The 23,411-nt window shown below is 39.9% G+C and overlaps 1 long non-coding RNA gene across 1 annotated transcript; it reads left to right on the top strand.

The window, feature by feature from the left end:
* Positions 1-5,083: 5,083 nt before the first annotated feature.
* LOC133235237 (uncharacterized) lies at positions 5,084-22,126 on the top strand. Its single transcript, XR_009732493.1, has 4 exons — positions 5,084-5,382; positions 6,927-7,056; positions 14,145-14,232; positions 21,785-22,126. It is a non-coding gene; the product is annotated as an uncharacterized LOC133235237 (long non-coding RNA).
* Positions 22,127-23,411: the final 1,285 nt, after the last annotated feature.

Here is a 23,411-nt window from a genome sequence, read left to right as displayed (position 1 = left end):
TCCTGATAGCCACCAGTAAAGATTATGGGAAAAGAAAAAGAAAAGATGAAAAAAATGGGAAAAGACCCAATATAGGAGCTATATCCAGGAGAACTGAATTCATAACTGAAGCAATAAATACCCTACAAGTGCACAGATGCATCTTCATTCAGCATAACAAGAAAATAAGACAGTTGACTGAGTCTATTCAGAATAATAATCAGTTTCAAGGAGGAAAACAAAACCACCTTCAAACTACATCAGTTGAATTCCAAGAGAGATCTTGGAATCCTTGGGTTGGTTACAGCTTTTCTTCACATAAACTAAAACGGCCTTGGACAGACCAAACAAGCACATCAGCAACAGGCTAGTTTAAGCCAGAATATTTCCGCAGCTTCTTTCAGGGATGGTTCCTTTTTTCTCCGGTTTCCCAGATTGTCAGACTAAAGGACCCAAGCATTTGATGAGCACATTAAAGCTCACACTCATAGTTCCTGTATAGAAATTTCCACCGAAATGAGACAAAAATAACTAAATGAAAGGAAAACCATGGACTGGATCTTTAGACAGTATTAACATCATTTCCCTCATTTTATAGATGAAGAAACTGAGATCCAAAGAAGTGAAGTGCCTGTGCCCCCAGGTTACTAAACTAGTAAATGACAAACTCTCAATGAAAACATCAATTTCCTTCATTTCTTTAAAGCCCTGGGCACCGCTTATTTCTAAAGCTGAATGTACACATTACTGTAGCTTATAGATACAAATTATTTTATAATGTGTGATTATTTAGAAACAAACAAGTGGCTCATAATAATTACAGTTCAGGGAAAAATAAACTCTAAAAAATTATTATTCTCGGGAATTTTTTTGGATGCCATTCATGATAATGTCTCCTTAGGATAGGAATATTAATTCAGCTAGCCTCAGTGCCTGAAGCAGCTGAAGTCACTGTTTAATCAAACACCTGGAATGTCATATTTTTCAGACAGTCTTTTTCCAGGACAACTCTGTCTATAATAAGCTTTGTGACCTATCCAGCTTCCTTGGAAAGTAAGGTTAGCTCCCCCACCCTCTCTGATGGAGCCCAGTCTTAATCTTAAGGCATTTCCCTCAAATTTTCTTTAATTTTTTTTTTAAATTTTATATTGAAGCATAGTTGATTAACAATGTTGTGTTAGTTTCAGGTATACAGCAAAGTGATTCAGGTATACATATATATTTACCGATTTTTTTTTCAAATTGTTTCCATTTAATTTACTACAGAATAGTGAGCTGAGTTTCCTGTACTATATAGTAGGTTCTTTTGGCAATCTATTTTAAATATAGCAGTGTGTACATGTCAATCCCAAACTCCCAGTCCATCTCATTTCCTTTTAAAAGACTTGTGTACCATCAGCCTAAGGTAGCTCAGTTTCCTCAGTTGCCAAAGCCCTAGACAGTTCAGCCTAGTTCTTGTCACCCTGTCCAGGGATCTGCTTAGGCCAAAAGTCAGCACAACTCTCTTGTAACAGAGCAGTGGTCTCCTACCTTGTTATTCAAAGACTCGAGTCTCGAGATCTGGGAAACTGCAAAGGAGTGGGAAGGATTGTGCTCTGGAAGGAAGGAATGAGAGAAATGTGCAAGGTCAAAGAAAATTTTCTGTAGATCTGTTGGTTTCTGAATACTTTTTCTGAGATCACATAGTTTATCTTGAGAAAAGCTGTTAAAATTTTGACTGCAAAGGATGGTGCACAATCTCACTGCTCCCTACACCTGCAGCACAGGCATCACTTGGGAATCTGTTAGGAATGCAGTATCTTGGGCTGCAGATCCACTGAATTACAGTATGAATTTCAACAAGATCCCCAGGCAATTCAGGTGCACAGTAAAGTTTGTGAAGAGCCCTGTGGTGAAGAGATCCATACAAGTCCCTCTTCATTTTTATCTCCTTTATTTCTGGCATTCAGAGTCACTGGCTAAGAGGTAAGCCTTTTCCAAACATTTCTTTTTTTTCTCCACCTGCACCTGGCTCATTCCTCACCTCCTCTTTAAGATTCCTTGTCCTGCATGTCCCTCGCCAATTCTCTTCAACTTGAATCCTTAGAATACTCTTTGTTTGACATAATATATCACTTTATATTAGTTTTTTTTTTTTCCTAGAAATCTCTCACCTCTTAGAAGTCTTCTTTTCAAGTATAGGTCACTCACTCATCCTTCCTTTTTTTTTCTGATGGCTCTCTTTGATTCCTTTATTTTTTTAAATATAAATTTATTAATTTTAATTGGAGGCTAATTACTTTACAATATTGTAGTGGTTTTGCCATACATTGACATCATCCTTCCTTTCTATAACCTATGACAAAAAGATTTCCCCTAACTTATCACAGATGCTTCTAGATCACATTCATTCTAAAACTTTTCTTTTGAGAATTTTTAAAATATGGCTTAGAGAAGCTTGATAAATTTGTCTGGGTTAACACATGTATACCTGTGGCGGATTCATTTTGATAGTTGGCAAAACTAATACAATTATGTAAAGTTTAAAAATAAAATAAAATTAAAAAAAATTAAGAAGATGGGTCAATCAAAGATAGCAAAAGCAAACAAAAAAACAGAAGTTTTCAGTGCATATATCACTCAGGATTAGTGTCTAGAATATATGATGAAATGCTATATATTAGTAAAAAGGTAAATCATACAATATAAAGAAAATGGGAACAAGATACATTGAGGCAATCCACAGACCAGGAAACATGAACATCACACCAAACATGAGGAGATGCTGAACTCCACTTCTAATTAGGGAAATACATGCCAGAACCTTAGTAAGTACCATTTCACACTCAATTAAGAAGTTAGACAATACCAAGTGGGGATGATAATCTGAAGTAATGGAAACTTAGACTCCTGGATGGAGTATAAATGTTTATGACCACATCTGAGAACAATTTGGCAGTATCCAAGTCCGTTAAAAAAGCCCTTTCTCTAGGGCTCAACAGCTTCATTGCTAGGTGAGCCTAGAGCAACTCTCACCCAGAGGCACAACAAGGTATGTGTAAACTGGGGCAAGATTGGAAATGACTAAGTTGGGAAACAACTTAATGTTCACCAAAGACAATGAGAAATGAATTTTATATCCATATAGTGAAAAACTATGCAGTAGTTACATGTGAATGAACCTGAAGTAGGTATACGTATATGTGGGTGTATATGTGTATGAGTGTACATATATATATATATATATACTTATATATATATCTCAACTTGAGTGAATCTCACAATTCAATGTTGAATGAATAAAAGGAAATTATAGAAAAATGTACAGTATCATCTCTGTAAAAGTTTAAAACATGGAAGTCAAAGCTGTAAGGATACATGTAAATTTAGCAAAAACACAAATGATAGGCAATGATAAGACCTATTTAATAGTAGTTACTTTGGTAGGGGCAGGAGTAGGGATGAATCTATGAGGATTTACCTACGAGGCTACAATGGTGTTGGTATACAGCTTTATTTCTTAAGCTGACTGATGGATACAAAGGTAATGATTGCATTTTCTTTGTAAACTTGTGAGGGTCTAAAATACTAATCGAGGTGAATTAAAACAAAATAACTTTTCTTTACGACTATGTAACTCAGTCATGTCACCCTCTTCCCACCTTCATTACCACAGTATGCTGATGAACTAGCACTCATATCCAGCCTACAGTTTTCCTCTCCATCCTCCCTACCACCAGCTGCATGATTTCAGCAGCCCTGGTGCTCCTGGTCCTCTTCTGCCCCAGCAATCTTGACCATCACTTGCCCTAGGAACTCACAAGATGGATTTTAGATCTTGTCACCCAGCACATCTCCAACCAACATTTCCTGATTATCTCTTCTGTGACATCTTTCATGCTTTTTCCAAGCCTATCTTCAGTCAAACCTCCTCGTGGGCTCAATGTTCTTGCCCTACTTTATTCCTCAAATCCTCTCCTGAGTTTTTCTCTTTTTCAACAACCCTGGATCGATATGTAGCCAACATCTTAAAGCTTTTGTCACACCCATCTTGCCTAACTCTAACCATCCACTTTTTCTACTCCTAGCTGAGGATGCTGAATAATGCTAACGGAAACCATGTAACAGTCCTGCCCTGCATCATTTCAAACCCATTTCCTCCAGAGAACCTGGCCTCCAGCCTCTGACACCAGTTTTTTTATTCACTCCTAGCTGAAATCATTCCCAGCCTTCAATACCAGCACTGCCTTCCCTTTGCCAGGAATGGAAAGTTAACTGTGTCCTGTACAGCCAGGGAGGTGCCTGGGGAGTAGCTTAGGAGAAGTCTCCTCAGACCAGCTCAGGGTCCCCTTCCTCAGTTCAATCAGAAAGGTCTGCTTTAATCATTTAAAATATGTCTTCCGAATAAGGTTTCATTTAATTAAAAAAGGGCAGGGAGCTGTCCTGCTTTTTAAACCTTAGCTTTCCATTGCACTGGGTATAAAACACAAACCCCTTAGCCAGGTGTACATGGGCCATGATTCCATCTCGGCTCTGACCTGAGCTACTACTGCTCAGCCCTGGTTTCCCACCTGCGGGCCTAGGCCCTTCTGCTGTCACCTCTAGGCCCACGTGTGGTTCCACCTGCCAACACACCTGCCCCTTTGTCCTTTGTGTGACTGATCCCTTCCTTTCAAATTCCATTTTAAATGTCACCTCCCCTAGCACTTCTCCTTATTCTTTATCACGCTACCTTCTTCATCCCTCTCATAGCACTTCTCACACCTTTATTCAATTTGGGGTTTACTTCCTCATTTAGTGTCTGTTTCTTCCACTAGAAGACTGTAACTCCCTTGCCAGGAAGCATCCTCTTTGTCATGGTTCACATTCAGGGGCAGGGCCAAAGCCGGGGGTGGGGGTGGGATTCAGACCCTCTTTAGGTCCTCAGAGAAGAAGCTGAACCTGAGACCACCCCAAATAAGTAGGTGATTAAAGGAGAAACCCTGGCTGTGCACCTCTGGCTTCCCAGAAAGGGCCCCAGCCCTCCCCTTCCAGCCAGATGCCCCCAGGACCTCTGCCACAGAGAAGTCCAGGAGCTGCACTGGAGCCAGCACCTCCCTCGTGGATCCTGTTCCTGTGCAAAGGAAGCAGGCAGGAAATTTTTTTTTTTTTTAGGAAACATTTTTTGATGAATCAATAAATTTGTGACAGTTTGAGAAGCACCAGGCTAGGGAAAAAAAAACACGTCAGCTACCCTAGACTGATAGGAACAAGAAAAGTAGGGAGGTTAACCTTCCCCATCCTCTCCATCACTGGCTACCTACCCATGACAGTCTATTTCAGGACAAAGGGCAATAAAGCCAGACCAGCCTTCTGAACCAGCCTGCCTTTCAGCATCTGTGCTACAAAGAATCTTCAGATACGAAGATCGGGATACTTGCGGAGGTAAGTGTTGAAGCAGTTTAACTGATTTTGTAACAAAATGATTATTTAAGCATCCTTGGTCCATCTTAAAACAAGTGGCAAGTCTTTGAAAAGACTGTCATTATATGATGGCTGTCATTATAGCAGGAAGCAATGGCACTATGGGACACAGAACAGAAGTTAGTCACCTCAGATATATGAGACAGGCAGATGCGGTTAGGAGTAAAGGCTGTCAGACTCCTAACCGATAAATCTCAGTTATCCTCCTGTGTGTACCTGGGTTGCCATGGGTGCACCTTTGCTTGGCAAATGTGTTCAAGTACTTTTTCTCCCTAAGCTGCTTTGCCTGTTGTGCTTGTCCACAAGGCTTGAATGGAACACAGAGAGACAGCAAACATGTAGTCTGTGTGGGTGTACTTGCTTTTCTGTGCAAACATGATTGAGTTATTTAGAAGAAATAAACAGCAGGAGCTGATTTCAGGCAAAACACAGGGTAGTACAGTATGGAGGAGAGAAGCCGTGTGAAGGTGGGGGCGTGGTGGCAGATACCAGGGCATGAAGTCATCAATCTGGGTAGGCACAGGGTGGTGAGGTGGAGGTTACAGTAGGAGGGTGGGTGAGCATGATGACTATGTAGCTACTCTTCCTGAATAATCATCATAAACCAGCTACTGTGCCTTTTACATAGAATTGATTGTTACTTTCATAAATGCTATGAGACAGGTCGTTGTTTCTAGTTGCTAAGTCGTGTCCAACTCTTTTGTGACCCCGTGGACTGTAGCCGGCCAGGCTCTTCTGTCCACAGGATTTCCCAGGCAAAAATACTGGAGTGGGTTGCCATTTCCTTCTCCAGGGGGTCTTCCAGAGCCAGGGATGGAATCCATGTCTCCTGCCTTAGCAGGCAGATTCTTTACTATTGAGCTACCTGGGAAGCTCATGAGATAGGTACCTTTTTTAATAACCACTTTTTAAATTATATTTAATTTACAATATTGTGCTAGCTTCAGGTATATAGCAATGTGATTCTGTTATACATATATACATATAGCTCTTTTATTAATATATATACTCTCTTGTGCATATATACTCTTTTTCAGATTCTTTTCCACTATAGGTTATTACATGATATTGAATATATTTCCTTATGCTATATAGTAGGTTCTTGCTATTTATTTTATATATATAGTTGTTCATTATTGAACAAAGGGGCAGGTGTGTGGGCAGGTGGAACCACATGTGGGCCTAGAGGTGAGAGCAGAGTTAAAATCCAAAACTCCTAATTTATCTACTTTCTTTGCTATCCCCTTTGGTAATCATGAATTTGTTACCCATGTCTGGGAGTCTATTTCTGCTTTGTAAATAAGATCATTTGTATCATTTTTAAAATTCCACATGTAAGTAATAACATATGACATTTGTCTTTCTCTGCCTGACTTCACTTAATATGATAATCTCTAGGTTCATTCATGTTGCTGCAAATGATTTTGTTTCATTCTTTTTTATGGGTTAGTAATGTTCCATTGCATATATGTACCATATTTTCTTTATCTATCCATTTGTTAAAGGACATTTAGATTGCTTCCATGTCTTGGCTACTGTAAATGGTGCTGCTATGAACATTGGAGTGCATGTATCTTTTCAAGTTAGAATTTTTCTCTGGATATATGCCCAAGAGTGGGACTGCAGGATCATAAGGTAATTCTATTTTTAGTTTTTGAAAGAACCTCCATATTCCTCTCCATAATGGCTACACCAACTTACATTCCAACCAACAGTGTTGTAGACTCCTTTCTCTCTACACCCTCTTGAGATAGGTACCTTTATTATTCCTCTTTCACCTCTAATACCTCTGTGAAGACACCGAGGCTCAGAGAGGTTAAGCAATTTGCATAAGGTCACAGAGTTCATATGAGAGCCTGGATTGTAATCTAGGTTTATCTATCTCTGAAGTCTGGGGTCATAACCACCATTCCATGCTTTGCTGCCAGTTGGCAGAATAGCCTGGAGCCCAAGAGAGGGGTTAAGCTTAGAGCTGTAATTACAGGGAAAATTTCTTAGAAGGTAACAAAGAGAACAAAGAAAGAGCCAATCTCTGTCAGCATCACTAAAAAAGGAAAGGACTGAGGAGCACCCAGGTTTTTTATGTGAGAAAGATGTTCTACTATTGCTTAATTTGAGGACAGAAAAAGGAAAAAACTGTAAATCTGAGGCTGTGGTAAAGAAAAGAAGAAAAAGGACACAGAAAACAGACCAAAAAGGAAAAAAAAAAAAACCTTTAAAAATTAGTTTCAGCACCCATTTATGATAGCAACTCTTCAAAAAATGGGCATAGAAGGAATCTACCTCAACATAATAAAGGCCATATATAATAAACCCACAGTAAACAATATTCTCAACAGTGAAAAACAAAGCATTTCCTCTAAGATCAGGAGCAAGACAAGGGTGTCCAGTCTCACCACAATTATTCAACATAGTTTTGGAAGTCTGAGCTGTGGCAATCAGAGAACAAAAAGAAGTAAAACAAATCTAGACTGAAAAAGAAGTAAAACTCTCACTGTTTGCAGACAACATGATACTATACACAGAAAATCCTAAAGATACTATGAGAAAATTACTAGAGCTAATCAGTGAATTTTGAATTTAGTAAAGTTGCAGGATACAAAATCAATATGCAGAAATCACTTGCATTCCTATACACTAACAGTGAAAAATCAGAAAGAAAAATTAAGGAATTAATCCCACTTATCATTGCAATAGAAAGAATAAAATATCTAGGAATAAACCTACCTAAGGAGACAAAAGAACTGTATACAGAAAACTATAGGACCCTGATGAAAGAAATCAAAGACAATATAATGTCTTTGATGAGGAGATATTCCATGTTCCTGGGTTGGAAGAATCAATATTGTGAAAATGACTATACTACCAGATGCAATCTACAGATTCAGTGCAATCCCTAACAAATCACCAATGGCATTTTTCATAGAACTAAAACAAAAATTTTCACAATTTGTAATGGAAACACAAAAGATCCTGCATAGCCAAAGCAATCTTGAGAAAGAATGAAGCTGGAGGAATCAACCTTCCTGTCTTCAGACTATACCACAAAGCTACAGTCATCAAGACAGTATGGTATTGGCACAAAAACAGAAATATAAATCAACGGAACAAGATAAAAAACCCAGAGATAAACCCACACACCTGTGGACACTTTATCTTTGACAAAGGAGGCAAGAATATAAAATGGAGTATAGATAATCTCTTCAGTAAGTGGTGCCGGGAAAACTGGGCAGCTACATGTAAAAGAATGAAACTAGAACACGTCCAATTACCATACACAAAAATAAACTCAAAGTGGATTAAAGACCTGAATGTAAGACCAGAAACTATAAAACTCTTAGAGGAAAACATAGGCAAAATACTCTAAGATATAAATCACAGCAAGATCTTCTATGACCTACCTACTAGAGTAATGGAAATAAAGACAAAAATAAACAAGTGGGACCTAATTAAACTTAAAAGCTTTTGCACAGTGAAGGGAACTATAAACAAGGTGAAAGGACAGCCCTCAGACTGGGAGAATATAATAGCAAATGAAATAACTGAAAAAGGATTAATTTCCAAAATACACAAGCAGCTCATGAATGTTTAAACTACTGCACAATTGCACTCATCTCACACGCTAGCAAAGTAATGCTCAAAATCCTCCAAGCCAGGCTTCAACAGTACGTGAATCGTGAACTTCCAGATGTTCAAGCTGGATTTAGAAAAGGCAGAGGAACCAGAGATCAAATTGCCAATATCTGTTGGGTCAACAAAAAAGCAAGAAAGTTCTAGAAAAACATCTACCTCTGCTTTATCAACTACACCAAAGAGTTTGACTGCGTGGATCACAGTCAAAACTGTGGAAAATTCTGAAAGAGATGGGAATACCAGACCACCTGACCTGCCTCCTGATAAAATCTGTATGCAGGTCAAGAAGCAACAGTTAGAACTGGACATTGAACAACAGACTGGTTCCAAACCAGGAAAGGAGTACATCAAGGATGTATATTGTCATCCTGCTTATTTAACTTATATGTAGAGTACATCATGAGAAATGCTGGACTGGATGAAGCACAAGCTGGAATCAAGACTGCCAGGAGAAATATCAATAACCTCAGATACGCAGATGACACCATCCTTATGGCAGAAAGTGAAGAAGAGCTAAAGAGATTCTTGTTAAAAGTGAAAGAGGAGAGTGAAAAAGGTGGCTTAAAATTCAACATTCTCAGAAAACTGAGATCCTGGCATCTGGTCCCATCACTTCATGGAAAATAGATGGGGAAACAGTGGCTTACTTTATTTTGGGGGGCTCCAAAATCACTGCAGATGGTGACTGCAGCCATGGAATTAAAAGACGCTTGCTCCTTGGAAGGAAAGTTATGACCAACCTAGACAGCATATTAAAAAGCAGAGACATTACTTTGCCATCTAGTCAAGGCTATGGTTTTTCCAGTAGTCATGTATGGATGTGAGAGTTGGACTATAAAGAAAGTTGATTGTTGAAGAATTGATGCTTTTGAACTATGGTGTTGGAGAAGACTCTTGAGAGCCCCTTGGACTGCAAGGAGATTCAACCAGTCCATCCTAAAGGAAATCAGTCCTGAATATTCATTGGAGGACTGATGCTGAAGGTGAAACTCCAATACTTTGGCCACCTGATGCAAATAACTGACTCATTTGAAAAGACCCTGAATCTGGGAAAGATTGAAGGCAGGAGAAGGGGATGACAAAGGATGAGATGGCTGGATGGTATCACTGACTCAATCGACACGAGTTGAGTAAACTCAGGAGCTGGTGATGGACAGGGAGGCCTGGTGTGCTGCAGTCTATGAGGTTGCAAAGAGTCGGACATGACTGACTGACTGAACTGAACTGAATATGCAAAACAAACAACCCAATCAAAAAGAGAGCAAAAGACTTAAACAGACATTTCTCCGAAGCAGACAAAGAGATGGCAATAAACACTGACCAGTTTACCGAAAGACCAGAATTGCTGAGGCTGAGTTTTGAAGTGACTTGCTTCTTACATGGGGAACACCATGGTGCAAGGTGGGTTGCTTAAGGAATGTGTGTATTTAGTGAAGATATTCCTGTGCAGAAGGAAAGAGATCAGCTGGTTCTTCATAAAAGAACAGTCAGGAAATATCAACATAATGTGTAATGCATGCCTCACTATGGGTAAAATGGAAACTTCATTTGATCCATTATAACCAATGTAATTTTTACCTCTAGAGCTTTGCTACTCAAAGTGTGATTAATAAGCCATCACCTGAGAGTGTCACCCAGATTCACTGAAACAGAACTTGCATTTTATTAATAGGATCCCCAAGTGATTGTATCAGACATGCATTAAAGCTTGAGAAATGCTTCCCTGCCATCTTGGTAATTTGGTGAACTTCTATTCATCCTTCAAAGTCCAGCCCAGATATCATGTCTTTCTTAAAACTTCTCCTACCAGATTTAATCACTTCTTCCTCTATGCTATTTCTGTGGACTGCTTACTTATCTCCATCCTGTTCGCATCACATTGTGTTGTTGATATATTCTTGAGGAAATGGGTATCTTTGTGTTCTTACTTTTGCAGTGTAGTGGCAGTTAATCATGTTATCTCTATAGATACGTCTCTATACCTCTAAGATAGATTCTAAGGAGTATTCAATTACTCACTTTAGTTGTTGTTCAATTTAAATCATTCTGGGGAAAAAGTTTTACAATTTTCCCATGACAAAAATCACCTAGTAAGCTTATTAACCTTATTAATTTTATGTGCTCTGCCATAAAATCTGATTCTGCTCTTTTTAGCTGGGCTCCAGGAATCTGCATTTTTAGCTAGTAGCCTAATGATTTCTGGTGCATATGGTCAATGTAAAATTCTGGTTTAGAAATATTTCTGAATTGGAGTCTAGGATGCTGAGTCCTGGTCTGGTGGGCTGCTACTGCCCTGCTCATTGCATTGGTCTCTATGTCCTCTACCAAAATCACGGACCAAATACATCAGTGAGGGAGCCACCCAAATTCATTTGGACTATGTTTCTGTAAGGATGCCTGTATAGAGAAATGAAAATGTGCTCAATTTCAGGCCAGATCAGTCTGAGTTACTCAATACTGATGAGCAACTCCACCATCAAGAAGATCTCCCGGGACTTCCCTGGTGGTCCAGTGGCTGAGACTCTGTATTCCCAATGTAGAGGGCCTGAGTTTGACCCCAGGGCCAGCACAGATCTAGCGCAGCCAAATAAATAAATAAATAAATATATATATATATATATATTTTTTTTTTTTAAAGGATCTCCCTCTTGAAATTGATCCACTGACTCTTAGGATCCATTCCAGTATTTTGGAAACACATAATGTTATCCACATGCATAGCTCTGATTGTGTGAAGCCTGCTTTGGGCAGGCAATAGATAATATTCCATTTGATTCACACAATGCTAGAAGGCAAAGGACACTATCAGCTTTTAATGATAAGGTCATTGAGCCTCAGTGACATTTTGTGACTTTCTTAGTCACACAATTAAGAAAGGGCTGAGCCAGGAGTCAAAGTCTGATTTGTCTACTTCCAAAGCTATTGCTTGCTTCCTGTTTGTCAGACTGTTTGTTTCTTTAACTACACTTTTCACACAATAATCCCCCAGGGGCTGGCACAGCTGAGGATGGTGAGAGCCCTTCAAAACATCCATTCACTGCACTCCTGTTCCAAGTGGTGCATATAACCATTTATATAACCATTTATCTCCAGCTGTAGAGTACATCTATACCAAAAGAATGCCTGGAAACACAAAGAAGTGATCTGGTTCTCTCCCTAAAGGAACTTTCAACTAGCTTGACTTTTCCCTTAACTGATGCTCTGAGTCAATGCACACCTCCATGGAGTAAGACAAACATGGACACATAGTTTCAAGTTGTTACAATAATTCAATCAAATCATAACAGAGTATTTTTGCAGTTGATTGGGAAGACAAGAAATTGGATGGATGGCACTTATTTAGTTAATGGTCTAAAGCTCTCCTCAGATCACAAAGCAAAGTTGTTTTTTTCTTGAGAAGGGTTATTATTTTAGCGGTAGGAGGAAAGAATGGGTTAACTAAATTATGATATATCCATAAAAGAATACTTTTATGCTGAATGTTTTCAGTCAACTACAGCTAGGGCATAAAAATGAGCACAGCACATACACTGCCTGCCCTCACAGAACTGATTGTATACTTGATGAAGCAGAATGATCTAGATCTATATATTCTATCAGTGACTCAAAAAATGTTGTAAAAATGCAATATGTGATTTGCAGAGAGTACATAAAAAAATAAAATGCTAAAAAAAGTATGTGTGTATATAAGTGATGTTGCCAGAAGGTTCTACACAGTGTCATTCATTGCAGTTATCTTTGCAGACTAGGAATGAGTTTGGGTTGGGATGGAGGAATGGATGGGAATGGTGGACTTAATAATACATTTTTGTGGCAGGGAGACAACTGCCTACCCTCAAATCCCTTCTTCAGTCAAAAAAAAAAAAAAAACCAGAATCTTTCCTAGACTCCTAGTGGCTCAGTGTAGGCATGTGACTAAGTTTTGGGCAAGCTATAGACTAGAAGTAGTTGTGTAGGACACCAGGGAATCCTCGTTAAAAGGGAAGTGACTAGCCCTTTTGTCCATATTCCTTCTTGCTGCCTGGAATGTGGATTCACGGTTGGCTCCAACAGCCATCTTGGACCATGAGGACATCTTGAGCGTAGAAGCCACAAGCAGGATACTAGGATGGAAGAGCATGAGTCTGCTCCATTCAAACCCACTACTCCTCTGCTGTCTACTATGGGAGCCATGAGCCGCATGTGAATGTCTCAGTAGATTAATCAAAATTACATAAAATTTTTAAAAATTCAGTTCCTCAGCCCAAGCAGCTACACTTCAAACACTCAATAATGACCCAGTGCTGGCCAGGGGCTATCAAATTGGACAACACGGATTTTCATCACAACAGAGTTTTGTTGGCTAGTGCTGCTCTACTGCTTGTTTCCAGACTCTAGAGAATAAATCCCCCCAAATTTATGTCTTTTTACCTGTATTTGAACACACTCTATTCATGTTTTTTACAAGAACATGTATCAATTTTATGATATAAAATGAATAGAATTTTAAATATACAATTGGACATCAACATGGATTAAAACAAAGATAACTATAAATAACGTGGTTTGATTATTTAAAAATAGAAAAACATTGTATCAAAAATAGATTTTAAAAAACACTAGGTACATGAGAGGTCTGGAAAACTATAAACTTTTAGATTTGTTTCTTTGTTCTGAAGTAAAAGGCTGGGCACCCAAAGTTTATACAACCTTCACTTCGAGTTGACAAAGACCACACACCAGGTAGGCACATACATTTCTATAGAGTTGTTGTCTACACACTGAGCCACGGAGCATATTAAGAATTTTCTGAGAGATACAGTTAACATTCATGGGAGACACTTTTATAAGGATAAGATATGGTCTGGTGCTCTTTAGCTATTCATCAAACTCTCTGCTGTTTGCATTTTGAAAATATACACTGCCATTACATTTTAAATACATTGCGTTATATTGTGCTCTCTTTGAACCTGCAGCAAAATTATGATTCCATTGTGTATTTTTAAAGATTAAATACTTCTCATAGTTTTGCACTATAGCAAGCAAACTGAAGGCTTTTAGCATTCCAGGTCATGTAGATGATTTCTTTCTTTTTTTTTTTTTTCATGTAGATGATTTCAACAAGGTTGTTTATTCTTCATTCAACGTGTGCGGGATTCAGGAGAATCATTTGCATTCTTACAAGAAGGTGCCACCCAGGTAATCTTTGGCAAATGATTGTCAGTGAATATTCTGATCTGCCTGGAAAATATGGTATATAACACCCAGGCCAAGGGAACCAAGGGCAGAGAAAGCAAGATTCTGTGGGGGATGTTTATCACAAAGCAGAATAACCTTAACCTTTCTATCAATGGGGTACTGAATGTACTAAGTCCTAAAGCCCCTCATCTGGTACTCTGCCAGCACAAACCAAGGACATGGATCTTCTTCCCCCTCCCCTTAGTGTGTGTGTGTTTATGTATGTGTATTTTATCCTGTAGATCATAATGATATGACATATATGCTGTTTGTGCACATTTTAATTTTCTAATTCCACTGAAAGTCTGAGGCTTCTTCAGATGAGAACTGAAAGCCAGGCAAGTGTATTCTTGGTGGGCAATTGGTACTGTTATAGAATCCCTTTTTCACCTTACTAGGAAAGAAGTGATTTCAAAGGTGGGCATTCTCTGATTGCCATCTCCTTTTTACCTCTGTCTGAAGGATGAAGGGATGAAAGCAAAGAGTGAAGCTGGCTGAGGGGCACGACTGGGAGAGAGGGTTCCAGAAACCACTCCTCATACTGACAACATTTCTGAGTGTTGTGTATTTCCTTCTAGTTCCCTCAGCACAGGTGATTTTTAGCGCACACTTTAGGATGTTGGGCTACTGTTCATTCAACAGAAAACCAAGTGTGACATCCAAAGAATATTAATGAACCACTTAAATTTTTACTGAAGTGTTTTGAAATGTCATGAAAAGGGGATTACATTCCAAACCCACAAAAACTTTGGAAAGTCCTCTTTCCCCTCTTTGTCCCACTGTCTCTGAAGTACTGCCAACTCTTGCAGCATCCCCCAGACCCCCACACTTTCCAAACTACCGTGAGTCTGGGTCTTCTCTGAGATCTGGCCCTCAGCTTTCATGAGGGTCTTAATCTTTTTCTAACATAAATATTTCTAGATTTTCTGGCTATCTTTCAATTCTCCTTTTGCTATTATTAGCAATAACACAACTGAAGGCCTCAGAGGGTGAGCAGGCAAATACAAAAGCTCCCTGGGAAGTGATAGGAAGCAGAGAGCCTGAGGAACTTGCCTGCTGATTTGGATATTTTTGGATCTTGATTACAAAAACTCTGAAGACCCTTCTAACTCATTCCCTCTTCTTCCAACCTCCTTACCCCCTTAACTTTAGCTGATCTTCAACTTCACTAGCTCTTTTACAACCCCACTTGTCACTTGTTCCCCTCTTTCTCTCTCAGATCCCTCTACTGTGTGACCTTGAGCTTGTCATTCCCATGCTAAACGCTTGGTCACCTCTCCTACACTGCTGGTGGGAATGTAAGTTGGTACAGCCACTATAGAAAGCAGTGTAGAGGTTCTTCAGACAACTAAAAATAGAATTACCACATGATCCAGCAATCCCACTTCTGTGCATATACCTGGACAAAACTCTAATTCAAAGATACATACACTCCTAAGTTCATAGCAGCACTATCCACAATATCCAAGACATGGAAACAAGTTAACTGTCCACTGACAGATGAATGGAAAAAGATGTCTCTCACACACACAATGGAATACTACTCAGCCAGAAAAAGAATGGAATAATGCTATTTGCAGCTATGTGGATGCAACTAGAGATTATCATGCTAAATAAGCCAGAAAGAGAAAGACAAATGCCATATAACTTTAACGTGGAATCAAAAATATGGCACAAAAGAACCTATCTACAAAACAGAAACAGATTCACAGACATAGACAGCAGATGTACAGGTGCCAAGGGGGAGTTGGTGGAGGTGGAAGGGACTGGGAGCTTGCGATTAGCAGATGTAAACAATTATATATAGGATGGATAAACAACAAGGTCTACTATACAGCACAGTGAAGGTCCATCTAGTCAAGGCTATGGTTTTTCCTGTGGTCATGTATGGATGTGAGATTTGGACTGTGAAGAAAGCTGAGCGCCGAAGAATTGATGCTTTTGAACTGTGGTGTTGGAGAAGACTCTTCAGAGTCCCTTGGACTGCAAAGAGATCCAACCAGTCCATTCTGAAGGAGATCAGCCCTGGGATTTCTTTGGAAGGAATGATGCTAAAGCTGAAACTCCAGTACTTTGGCCACCTGATGTGAAGAGTTGACTCATTGGAAAAGACTCTGATGCTGGGAGGGATAGGGGGCAAGAGGAGAAGGGGACGACAGAGGATGAGATGGCTCAGTGGCATCACTGACTCGATGGATGTGAGTCTCGGTGAACTCCGGGAGTTGGTGATGGACAGGGAGGCCTGGCGTGCTGTGATTCATGGGGTCACAAAGAGTCGGACACGACTGAGCGACTGAACTGAACTGAACTGAACTATATTCAATGTCCTGTGGTAAACCAGAATGGAAAAGAATATGTAAAAAAAAAAAGAATATCTCTATGTGTACAACTGGGTCTTGTTCTGATGGGCAGGGTCATGCTCAGTAAATCTTTAATCTTTAAGTTTCCCCCTCAGTCAGTCTCTCCCATCAGGAAGCTTCCATAAGTCTCTTATCCTTATCCATCAGAGGGAAGACAGACTGAAAGTCACAATCACAGAAAACTAACCAATCTGATCACATGGACCACAGCCTTTCCTAACTCATGCTGTGTAGGGCCACCCAAGACAGATGGGTCACGGTAGAGAGTTCTGACAAAACATGGTCCACAGGAGAAGGGAATGGCAAACCATTTCAGTATTCTTGCCTTGAGAATACCATGAACAATATGAAAAGATAAAAAGGTAGGACACTGAAAGATGAACTCCCCAGGTCGGTAGGTGCCCAAAATGCTACTGGAGATCAGCGGAGAACTAACCCCAGAAACAATGAAAAGACGGAGCCAAAGCAAAAACAACACTCAATTGTGGATGTGACTGGTGATGGAAGTAAAGTCTGCTGTAAAGAGCAATATTGTATAGGAACCTTGAATGTTAGGTCCATGAACCAAGGCAAATTGAAAGTGGTCAGACAGGAGATGACAAGAGTGAACATAGACATTTTAGGAATCAGCGAACTAAAATGGACTGGAATGGGTGAATTTAACTCAGATGACCATATATCTACTAGTGTGGGCAAGAATCCCTTAGCAGAAATGGAGTAGCCCTCATAGTCAACAAAAGAGTCCAAAATGCAGTACTTGGATGCAATCTCAAAAACAACAGAATGATCTCTGTTCATTTCCAAGGCAAACCATTTAATATCACAGTAATCCAAGTCTATGCCCCAACCAGTAACGCTGAAGAAGTGGAAGTTGAATGGTTCTATGAAGACCTACAAGATCTTCTAGAACTAACACCCAAAAAAGATGTCCTTTTCCTTATAGGGGACTGGAATGCAAAAGCAGGAGGTCAAGAAACACCTGGAGTAACAGGCAAATTTGGCTTTGGAAGAATGACGCAGGGCAAAGGCTAACAGAGTTTTGCCAAGAAAACACACTGGTCATAGCAAACACCCTCTTCCAACAACACAAGAGAAGACTCTACACATGGACATCACCAGATGGTCAATGCCAAAATCAGATTATATTGATATAATATGCCAAAATATTGATTATATTCTTTGCAGCCAAAGATGGAGAAGTTCTATATAGTCAGCAAAAACAAGACTGGGAGATGACTGTGGCTCAGATCATGAACTCCTTATTGCCAAATTCAGATTTAAATTGAAGAAAATAGGGAAAACACTAGACCATTCAGGTGTGACCTAAATCAAATCCCTAATGATTATCCAGTGGAAGTGACAAATAGATTCAAGGGATTAGATCTGATAGACAGAGTGCCTGAAAAACTATGGACAGAAGTTGGTGACATTGTACAGGAGACAGGGATAAAGACCATCTCTAAGAAAAACAAATGCAAAAAGGCAAAATGGTTATCTGAGGAGGCCTTACAAATAGTTATGAAAAGAAAAGAAGTGAAAGGCAAAGGAGAAAAGGAAAGATATACCCACTTGAATGCAGAGTTCCAAAGAACAGCAAGGAGAGTTAAGAAAGACTTCCTCAGCGATCAGTGCAAAGAAATAGAGGAGAACAATAGAATGGGAAAGACTAGAGATCTCTCTTCAAGAAAATTAGAGCTACCAAGGGAACATTTCATGCAAAGATGGGCACAATAAAGGACAGAAATGGTATGGACCTAATAGAAGCAGAAGATATTAAGAAGAGGTGGCAAGAATACACAGAAAAACTGTACAAAAAAAGATCTTCATGACCCAGATAATCACGATGGTGTGATCACTCACCTAGAGCCAGACATTCTGGAAGGCGAAGTCAAGTAGGCCTTAGGAAGCATCACTATGAACAAAGCTAGTGGAGGTGATAGAATTCTCGTTGAGCTATTTCAAATCCTGGAAGATGATGCTGTGAAAATACTGCACTCAATATGCCAGCAAATTTGAAAAACTCAGCAGTGGCCACAGGACTGAAAAAGGTCCGTTTTCATTCCAATCCCAAAGAAAGGCAATGCCAAAGAATACTCAAACTACCACACGATTGCACTCATCTCACACGCTAGTAAAGTAATGCTCAAAATTCTCCAAGCCAGGCTTCAGCAATATGTAAACCATGAACTTCCATATGTTCAAGCTGGTTTTAGAAAAGGCAGAGGAACCAAAGATCAAATTGCCAACATCCACTGGCTCATCAGAAAAGCAAGAGAGTTCCACAAAAACAACTACTTCTGCTTTATTGACTATGCCAAAGCCTTTGACTGTGTAGATCACAACAAACTGTGGAAAATTCTTCAAGAGATGGGAATATCAGACCACCTGACCTGTCTCCTGAGGAATCTGTATGCAGGTCAGGAAGCAACAGTTAGAACTGGACATGGAACAATAGACTGGTTCCAAATTGGGAAAGGAGTACATCAAGGCTGTATTTTGTCATCCTGCTTATTTAACTTAAATGCAGAGTACATCATGAGAAATGTTGGACTGGATGTAGCACAAGCTGGAATCAAGACTGCCATGAGAAATATCAATAACCTCAGATGTGCAGATGACACCATGCTTATGTCAGAAAGCAAAGAACTAAAAAGCCTCTTGATGAAAGTGAAAGAGAAGAGTGAAAAAGGTGGCTTAAAATTCAACATTCAGAAAACTAAGATCATGGTGTCTGGTCCCATCACTTCATGGCAAACACATCATGGCAAATAGATGGGGAAACAGTGGAAACATAAGAGTACTTTTGGGGGCTCCAAAACCACTGCAGATGGTGACTGCAGCCATGAAATTAAAAGATGCTTGCACCTTGGAAAAAAAGTTATGACCAACGTAGACAGCATATTAAAAAGCAGAGACATTACTTTGCCAACAAAGGTCCATCTATTCAAAGCTATGGTTTTTCCAGTAGTCATGCATGGATGTGAGAGTTGGACTATAAAGAAAGCTGAGCGCCGAAGAACTGATGCTTTTGAAGTGTGGTGTTGGAGAAAACTCTTGAGAGTCCCTTGAACATCAAGGAGATCCAACCAGTCCATCCTAAAGGAAGTAAGTCCTGAATATTCACCTGAAGGACTGAGGCTGAAACTCCAATACTTTGGCCACCTGATTCGAAGAACTGACTTATTTGAAAAGACCCTGATGCTGGGAAAGATTGATGGCAGGAGGAGAATGGGATAACAGAGGATGAGATGGTTGGATGGTATCACTGACTCAGTCGACACGAGTTGAGTAGACTCAGGAGCTGGTGATGGACAGGGAGGCCTGGCGTGCTGTTGTCCATGGGATAACAAAGAGTCAGACATGACTGAGCGACTGAAATGAACTGAACTGAACTGATGTGTATAACTGAGTCACTATGTCATACAGCAGAGACTGGCACAACATTGTATATCAACTATACTTCAATAAAAAAACACGAAAACTAAACCATTGGTCAGAGAAGGCGATGGCACCCCACTCCAGTACTCTTGCTTGGAAAATCCCATGGACGGAGGAGCCTGGTAGGCTGCAGTCCATGGGGTCGCTAGGAGTCAGACACGACTGAGTGACTTCACTTTCACCTTTCACTTTCATGCATTGGAGAAGGAAATGGCAACCCACTTCAGTGTTCTTGCCTGGAGAATCCCAGGGATGGCTGAACCTGGCGGGCTGCTGTCTATGGGGTCGCACAGAGTCGGACACGACTGAAGCAACTTAGCAGCAGCAGCAGCAAACCACTGGTTCCCTCAGCTGAGACAAGGGACCTGTTCTGGAAGGTCTCTCATGGCATGTGTATTCTGAGGTTGAAGATTCAGGACATGCTGCTCAAGAAAAACACATCTGACTTAATTAAAAGTGAGCACGTGAGCACAGGTTACCCTTTTACCTTTAAACTATTTTTTTTATTGCACAAGTGACACATGAGTATTCCTGTACAAAATCAAAACAGAATTAAGACTTAAATGGTTCCTACCTCCTACCCTAACCCTATCACCTCCATGCTTTAGGATAAAAGAAACACAAACAGACACACACACACACCCAACCCCAAATTTTATTCACTTCACTTCTTTAGGGGTTTGATCTGTCCTTTTCCTGGTGGTTTCCTGCTTTTATACACATATAAATATCCAAAGAAACTGTATAGTATTGTTTTGTGAGGTTTTACAAAATGAACACATGCTGTTTCTGCACACTCTACTGAATGTCAGAAGCTCATCAAAATGAGAGTTGAAAGCTGGGCAACTGTATTCTAGCAGCACTTTGGTGCTGCTATGAATTTAATAATAAAAGTATAAGTGGAATACTGTGTTCAGTGCCTTTCACTTGTTTCTGTCCTTAATATCAGTTGCTACAGAAAAACCGTAGATCATTCTTTGTAATAGCTGTATAGTATTCCCTGTAATAATAATAAGTACAATTTATTGACTGTTGACAGTTTGCCAAGAACTGTTCTTACTTAATCCTCAAGAAACTTCATGAAATAAGCAGCCAATACTGTTCCCACTTCACAAACAAGAAATCTTGGAACCAACATAAAAATGCCATGCTTTATTTCATCTGCTGCTAGACATTTATGATGTTTCCAATTCCCTACTATAACAAACATGCTACGAAATCTCCTTGTCCAGGTGTAGGTAGGATGAATAGGAGCAGGCAAGAGCTGAGGGGGAGGGTATGTGCATTTTTAGCTTTAAGACATACTCCAAACTGTGATGGGGTATGGAATGGGGAGTGTGCTGAAAGGATGGCCAGAAAGGGGTGGCTGCAGGGACAACCGAGATTCCAACTTCATCCACTTTTAAGTTGTTCCTAAGAACAATCCTGGGTAGAAGAAGGAATTTGTCACTATTTCTCCTAAGTCCCCTAAGCCCCAGGGCATCGTCTCACTTCTCTTCTTTTCCCCCAGCCCTGAGGACCTTCCACCCACCCAGCTGGTGCATCTGGGCACCAGCTGTGCCAGCTTTGTTAGGCTTAGGAGAGATGTCAAGCCCTTCAGTATTTACTTTATCCCAAGAACATTAAGGAAGGTAGACAGGCCTCCATCCTTGTGCACCATTTATACAGATGTCAGGCTGGGGATGTGGGTTCATTTTTCATTCTTTAATCCGCAGGTATGAATTAAACCATAACTTGCCTCGCTGACACCATGGCATCAATATTTTCTCAGACTGGAACATGGTCTCCCTGTTCTTGCCCACCCTTTAAAAATAAACTTAACATATGGTGTTTGTCTTATGGCAAAGGAATGCAATGTGTTTTTCTTGACATGTGACTCAATTCAAACACTAAGGAAAACTTTGATATTTCAGAGGAGGTTTGCAGTTGGAGCGAATATGCTTGCTACCTTCCCCATTAAACAGGGTAATTCCTGGAGCACAAGATGTCCCAAGTTTCTCAGATGAGTACCTTAAATCATCATACATGTCATGTAGATCCTAGAGTAGTGCTGTAGACTCCATGTGATGTCTTAAAATAGTCAGAAACTAACAAGTAAAATGCATCCAGTTTGAGAACAACCCTGATGATGTTTATACAATTTTCTCAATGACCATACAATGCTTGACCAATCATCAAACACACCCCAATGTCACAACACAAACAGACAGTAAAAGTTTGAAGGCAGAGACAACATTAAAATACAAACAGACAATGATTTTTAAAAGTGACTGAACAATCATACTGGGCACAATGCTTAATTGCTACTAGAGCCTTTCTGGGTCTTTGAATCAGTTTCTCTGAGCTCCCTGCTCCTTTCTCCTCACTGAAAAGCATATATGCTATATACGGTATATGCATGCGATGTTGATCTAAGGTTTACATAAAGAAAAAGCAAAATTATTTTGATAATTTAAAATGCTTTTTATCATCTTCAGAAAGGGTAACACCATAATGTAAGCCAGCACTTCATGGGCCCTGTCTTGAGCAGTATCACATTGAAAGAAACCAGAAGTTTAAATCAATCTAATGTTAACTCACATCTCTTGAGAAACCTTAAAGAAGATTTACTTCCTAAATGAAAGCAGCATTTCCTCACAGATGCTAACTCTCTCACAACTTCAAGCTGGCTCATGACTTCCTTCTTCCTAATACGCACTCTCTACGTTCTCCCCAGACTCTTCTTTGATATTCCCAGATGGTAGCTCAGTCTTTTCTGCCCTCACTCTTTGCTCTTCCAAGTGAGTGCTTCTTTGTTTGTTTGTTTCCCCTCTCTAGAAGTGGCTCTCAGAGCTCTCAAAGACAACTCCTCACTGAGTCTGTCTTCCTCTTGATGAGCTTATGGTTTCTTCACTTTCACACTAATGACACTTGGGTCCATACAGTTCCTCGTTGTGGGGCTGTCTTGCGCATTGAAGGATGTTTATCAGCATCCTTGGCCTCCACCCACTCGAGGCCAGTAGCACTGCCCCTTAGCTGTGAAACCAAAAATGTCTTCAGACACTGCTCAATATCTCCTAGGTGGTAAAAGCAATCCCAGTTAAGAAAGAGTGGATTACTCCAATCTATGTATTAAAAGCCCTGGGAGATTGGGGAGGAGTGGCTTTGCCCAGAGCAGTGGCTAATGCCAGAGCTTTTCATGGTGGGAGGGGAAGGGAAATAAATGAAAAATATATTTAATAATGTGTGTCTTTATTATAGTACATGATCCGACACTGTGGTCAGGAAATGAAAATGACTCAGATATGAGTTAAAATCACGTGTTCTCAGTCATCAAGACAGTATGGTAGTAGCCCAAAGACA

Source organism: Bos javanicus, chromosome 22 (assembly GCF_032452875.1).
Source record: "Bos javanicus breed banteng chromosome 22, ARS-OSU_banteng_1.0, whole genome shotgun sequence".
Lineage (NCBI taxonomy): Eukaryota > Metazoa > Chordata > Mammalia > Artiodactyla > Bovidae > Bos > Bos javanicus.
This window is presented reverse-complemented; position numbering and strand designations above follow the sequence as displayed.